Here is a 6,614-nt window from a genome sequence, read left to right as displayed (position 1 = left end):
GTCAGAAGCTGGGTTAAGTAATAGTTTACTTCTCCATGCCGTCTGTCAACCCAACGTCTTATGTTCGGGATAAGAACGAACGTCCATCTTCCTTTGGTCGTTCTTTCCCACCTCGACTGCCAAATCCTTAACGAGGCCATCCGCTCCTCGCTTCTTGTAGCGTGTGAGGGGAGCTCGTTGCCGCGACGCCGTTTGTAGATGCGGCTCATCTCATCGGCCAGAATGTCGATTGGCAGAGTGCCAGCTAGCACTAGCGCTGCCTCTTCCGACACGGTACGGAATGCGCAAATCTGCCTCAGGGCGCTAAGGCGATGTATTGCCGCCATCTTTCGGTACACTGCCTTCACCTTCAGTGCACTGGCCCAAACTGGGCTTCCGTACATTATGACTGAGGTTATCACCTTGGCTATAACCCTTCGGGTGGTGAATTTCGGGCCTCCAATATTTGGCATGATTCTTGCTAGTGACGCCTGGATGCCGGCAGCTTTCTCAGCAGCGTACTCAACATGCTGCTTAAACTTGAGTCGATGGTCAAGCATAACTCCAAGGTATTTCAGGGCAGGAGATGACCGCATCGTATGCTGCCCGACTCGTATACAGCATGTTTCCACGCTCTTTCTGCTGCTTATTAGGACTGCTTCCGTTTTCTGCTCTGCTAGTTCCAGCCCCATCTCTTCTAGCCACAACTTCACTTTCACGATAGCCTCGTTAGCTCTCGCTTCTACCTGCGCGACGTGTTTTGCGGTCACTACGACTGCTATATCATCGGCAAAGCCGACGATCGTTGCCCCGGTAGGAAGTTTAAGCTCAAAGACGCCGTTGTACATTATATTCCACAGGAGAGGACCAAGGACTGACCCCTGTGGAACACCCGCCGATATTTTAAGCGATTGCTTTCCATCGTCGCTGTCGTACACTAACGTGCGGTTCGAAAGGTAACTTGTCACTATCTCAAGTATATACTTTGGAACCCGTATCCTTATGAGGGTTTTGCGGATAAGCCCCCAGTCCGCCGAGTTGAAAGCGTTTTTAACGTCTAGCGTAACGACGGCGCAGTACTTTTTGTCACCGCCCCTCCATCGGTCACCGGCTATGGCGTCTGAGGCAAGCGCCACGACGTGGCTTATGGCATCTATTGTAGACCGCGCTCTACGGAATCCATACTGGTTATCCGAGAGAGCACGTCTTTCTTCAACCACAGCTAGCAGGCGTTCATATACGACCCTTTCCAATACCTTGCCCATTGTGTCCAACAGGCAGATGGGTCGGTATGACGATGGCTCGTTCAGTGGCTTATTGGCCTTCGGAATAAGGACCAGCCTTTGGATCTTCCACACGTCCGGGAACGTCCTTTCTTCCAGGCACCTTTGCAGCAACATCATGAAGACGTCTGGCCTCCTACGTATCGCTGCCTTTAAGGCCTTGTTTGGGACTCCATCTGGTCCAGGGGTTTTTTTGTCCCCAATCCGCTTGCAGGCGCTTAAAAGCTCGTCGGCAGAAGTTGCTGGTATGGCTTCCTCTTCCCTGCCGAGGAGGTTTACCAACACATACGGCGGCCTCTGCGGGAAAAGTGTCGCAACTATTCTTCGGAGCGCGAGCGGACACGTGATTTGCGGTGCCTTCTGTCCTTTGACCTTCTTCAAGGCCACTTTATATGCCGTTCCCCATGGGTTAATATCGGCATCCTGGCATATTTCCTCAAGACTTCTCCTTTTGCTGGCCCTTATGGCTTTCTTTAAGTCACTGCGCAGGTCTTTGTAGAGTAGGAGCAATTCATTGAAGTTTTCCCTACCTCTCGAGCGCTGCACTTTTCTTCTGGCTTTCAAGCAGTTCGCTCTTAGAGACGCTATCTCTTCGGTCCACCAATGGCACGGAGACCCTCTTCTCCGTGTATTTCGTCTTCGGGGCATGGCGGCGTCGCATGCTTGTACCAGCAACTTCGCTACGTTTTGCCGGAGTTCACCAGCTGTACCGTCTCCACCCACGTAGGAGTCCATAATGGTGTTAAAGACATCCTCGTCAAAAAGTGCATCTCTCCACCTCGGCCCAGTAGTTTTATTCCACCTATTACCTCTGTCCTCTCTGGATGCTATGTCGAGGAAGATGGCCTGGTGATCGCTATTTGTGTACTCCTCACTCAGCGACCACTTGCATCTGGCCACTAGACTGTCGCTAACAAAGGTGAGGTCTACTTTCGAGCCCCTTCCTGCCTTACGAAACGTATCTCGCTGCCCATCGTTCAGAAGAGATACTTTCAGCATGGCGAAAGCCTCCAGCAAGCTGCGTCCTCTCGCATTGCAGGCCTTACTGCCCCACTCAAAGGCCCAAGCATTGAAGTCCCCCGCAATTAATACGGAAGGCTTCTCCCGGGCATCTGCGACGAGTTCATCTAGCATGCTTTGAAATTCGCTTTGTGTCCAGCTTGGAGGAGCGTAGCAACTATAGTAGCATATATATTTAGCTGTCGCCCTGACGAATCCGCTGTGCTGGCAGTCCCCATCCAAGAGTGCTATAGGACCAGGCGCCCAAATTGCTGCTTTTTTGGACGCGTCGGTTACCCAAGTGCCTTGACTTGCCCTGCGATATGGTTCACTCAGTAGTACCAGGTCCACCTCTTTCTCAGCGACCGTTTGCCGAAGTAGGTCATGAGCTGCTTCGCCGTGATTGAGATTAATCTGCATTATTCTCATTTCCGCGCTTTACCGATCAGTGCCTGCTTGAACAGCGGGCATTTCCCGCTTCCCGCCACGTGCTTAGCATCTAGATTCGCCGTCTTTCTGCAGAACATACAGGAAGGGTCCTTAGTGCAGTTTTTTGCAATATGGCCATCCTCTCCACACCTCCGACAAGCCTTTGACCGGTCAGATGGAGCTGCACATTGCTTTGCTATGTGCCCAAACTCCAGGCATCGGAAACATCTCAACAAAGGTGTGCGCTCTCTGATCCTACAGATCACCCAGCCTATGCGCAATTTCCCGCCTGCCAGTAGCTTAGCGGCTTCCTCCTGCTGTAGGGTAATGAGCGCCGTCTGCGTGCCGCCATATGCTTTTCTTAAGTTGACCACCTCTGCGGATGCCACCCCATATTGGGACTTAAGTGCGCTGCTTATGTCCTCCCTGGTGGTGACTTCGTCGATGTCCTTGCACTCGACCATTTTACGTTGCTTCAGACACCTGACTTCGGCCTCCCCTCCTAAAAAGGAGCCCACTGCCGCTCTCAGCTCTTCCGCCTTCTCTCCGCTCTGGTTTAGTTGCAAGAGAAGCTCGCCCTTCTGCGTTCTTCTTATCTTTTGCACCGCCTCACCAAACTTACTTAATTGCGGTTCGTCCTTAACTTTACGGAGCATATCCGCGTATGAGAGCTCGCCTTTAGCTGCTATGACGATAGCGTCGGGTCTACCCTTCGCAGGTCTTTCTTTTAGCCGATCTGCCTTTCTTTTCTTCTTCATTTTCGCTCTGACCTTCTGCCACTCCAATTCCTTCGATGGGCGCTGGCCGTTAGGGGCGCTAGCGGTGTGCTGTTCAGCGGCCCCCGTGATGGCTACGTTACGACGTTTGGCGGTCGGCGTGTCCGCATCCCCGGGCTGCTTACGTTTACTCGCCCCAGGCTGTGTTCGCTTCTCCCCGCTTGCATACTGTAGCGGCGTGACCCCACCGCTTCGCTCCATCACCTTTTGTGCGTATGTGCGCGAGGAAGTTTGGATACTCTTATCCCTAGTCTCCTTGCGAGAAGTGCGTGCGGCGTCCTTATCAAGCCGGCATTTTTCATACATCGTTTTGATGCCATCTATTGTGTCGCGCATTTGTTGGTTTATGTGCCGCCTTTTTCCATCGTTTTCCTGCAGCATCGCAACCAGATCGTTTATGTAGCCGCCCAGCTTTACGAAGGCTGCCACGTCCTCCACGTCCACTGGTGTGTGGTTTGGCGTCTCTGGGAGCGTCTGTCCTAACTGAGGCTGCGTTTGCACGCCTACTGGCGACCTCGTTATTCTCCCGCTCACTTTGAAGGGGTTCTCTTCGCTCAAAGCGCCGGCGTGACCCCTAATGCCTGTTGGTGTGTTTGATTTTTGGTTTGTAGACATTTTGATTTGAATTGGGCCCCAACTGGGAAGCCGCTATCCGGTTCCGCTGGTGTAGTTGCTGTTAGGACCCCATGGTTATCTTTGCAAGCAGTGAGGCCATGCAGTGGGTTGACGCTAGCCCTTATGAGACTAGCGTTCAGTGCCAGGTCCAGCATTAGCCAGGAGTTCATCTCAACTGGGCCTACACCCACCAACTTAACGGTGCGGCCTAGAACGTACTTCCCAGACTTGCCATAATTTTAACGGGGCGGGGGCGGTGTCAGCATTAGCCCGAAAGCCATTTCGGGTGGGTGTCACTCCAACCTACTCAGGTAACGGAATACTGCCACCACCAGCTCAAAGTCATCAATTCAGGTACATGTTCCGGTATGCCATAATCAAGACCTTACCGGGCTCGGTCTTGATGCCTATCCCTAGGCTTCGTAGAATAGAAGGATTCTCTCCCTCGGTGCCACCCCATACAAGAGTGGGGAGCACCTATTTCAAGGACGGCGCTTACTCGTCCTGTCACCGAAGATTCGCAGGGTTATGCGGCCTTTTCAGCCGCCCCTCCTCCTCTGCCGCTCTTGGTCGGGGACTGCTTATTTGTTATTCGCAGCTAACCTACTAATATGCCTTTGGGTACTCGCAGGCCGATCACAATCCGCCACCAGTGACCCCCACAGTAGCCTGAGCTTAGCCCTGTGTGGTGTTGTGTGTGTGTGTGTGTGTGTGTGTGTGTGTGTGTGTGTGTGTGGATCCGGCCATGTGTGGCGTTTGGAGCGGGGAAGTGTGCGGACATTATTCCCGCATATATATACTACTATACGGAAAAGCCGAAAAATTGTGATGAGCAAAAAAAAAAAAAAAAGTCCTTTTTTGTTGCGGGCTAAAATTCGCGTCGACGTTCCCCCATATATATACTACTAATATTATTTATGGGCGTCATCTGAAAAGCACCACGGCTGTTGTTTAAGACTGGTTAATGACATTTTATATACCTTCGGTCCGGAATTTCGCTATTTTTTCAAAGTGTTTACGACTGTTTACAACTGTTTAAGACTGTTTAAGGCTGTTTAATGACATTTTATATACTTTCGATCCGGAATTTCGCTATTTTAACAAAGTGTTTACAAAGTACATCCCCACAATCCAAAACAAAAATTTAAAGAATGAAATCTGAAAAAATCGATTTATAAATTAAGACACCAGTGCTTATTTGACCTCAGGAAATCTAGGCTGGCTTTTCATACGTGGATTTCAGTGCGTACGATTTATGATTTAAACAAAGTCGACCAACAATTATCTAAAAAATTGTCCCTTATTTCTAGAATAATCAATAAATAAATAATATGGGACCTCTATTGCGTGTATCGTTGCGTTAACAAATTATTTTTATTATAAATATCAAATAATATCAAAATATAAAATTGTACGCCTCTAGTTTACGTAGGGCCTCGTCTTAAGCTGACAATAGTGAACGTCTTTTGTTTAACGGTATCCATTTGTCGAGCAAGTGATGTGCAATTACTTCGTCTCCCGACTCATCGTTTAGTGAAGCCTTCTTCTTGCCAGGTTCGTAAATATGAAATGGTTGCGACAAGATTCCGAACTTTGGTTCATAATTCTTGCCAAGATAAGAATTTGCTCCATTTAAAGAATAAAAATCACGTGAAGTGGAAGGTGTGGAACTATTGAAGGCATAAACAGGGGAATACAAGTGAGACGCACTTTGTGGTCGTCTTCTTGCGGGGGACGTGGTAGCAGCAAGCCTCTTGGCCGGTGAAAGAAAGAGTTCGTCTTTTTCTATCACCATCGTTGTTAATATTGATGATTGGCGTGACTGGTGACGGCAGGAGCGTCTCGCGGCACCTGCGTCCTTTTAAGTGACTCATCAAGATATGATTTTTAAACGTTTTAAGGAGCAGGGTTCGCGTCGTCTCTGTTATGGGTAGATTTGGTTTTCGTAATTCATCGCGTAACTCAACTTGCGATAGTTGATTATAATACTCCTCATTCTAATAAAGGCAACCAACTGCCAAGCTAGACAATTTTAGAAAAATTCTTCAATTCTCCGAATCCGATTGACCGACAAAATGTTGCAACTGTAATATCAAACATGACATTATCTTAAATTATTTTTAAGTTTTATTCATAAAATCACTGCACCTGCTGCATCTTTAACTATATGTACAATCAAGTAAGGTAGTTCTAATAAAATGTGAACTGGTAAAAATAGTGCAACACTGCAGTGGTGTTAACATGTTGTGAGTTTTACACCGACTCCTTGATAGAACAAGCAACCTGCGCCAAAAAGGAAGAAGAAGAAGTAACCTGCAGTGAGATAAACACTGCGAACTTATTGGTATCTGGCTGCGAACTTGTTGCTGTTATTGCCATACTAATGAGCAACTGATGATTGCAGTCAGCAATGTTAAAAGCATCCTCAAAATAAGCAGCCTGGCAGAACGTTTCTTTTTCATTTGTAGCAAAAACTCGAACCTAAATTGGCGTTAATATTCAAAGCAACAAACGCAATAAGTTCAGTGAAAGA

The sequence above is a fragment of the Glossina fuscipes genome, unplaced genomic scaffold, assembly GCF_014805625.2.
Source record: "Glossina fuscipes isolate IAEA_lab_2018 unplaced genomic scaffold, Yale_Gfus_2 111, whole genome shotgun sequence".
Lineage (NCBI taxonomy): Eukaryota > Metazoa > Arthropoda > Insecta > Diptera > Glossinidae > Glossina > Glossina fuscipes.
This window is presented reverse-complemented; position numbering follows the sequence as displayed.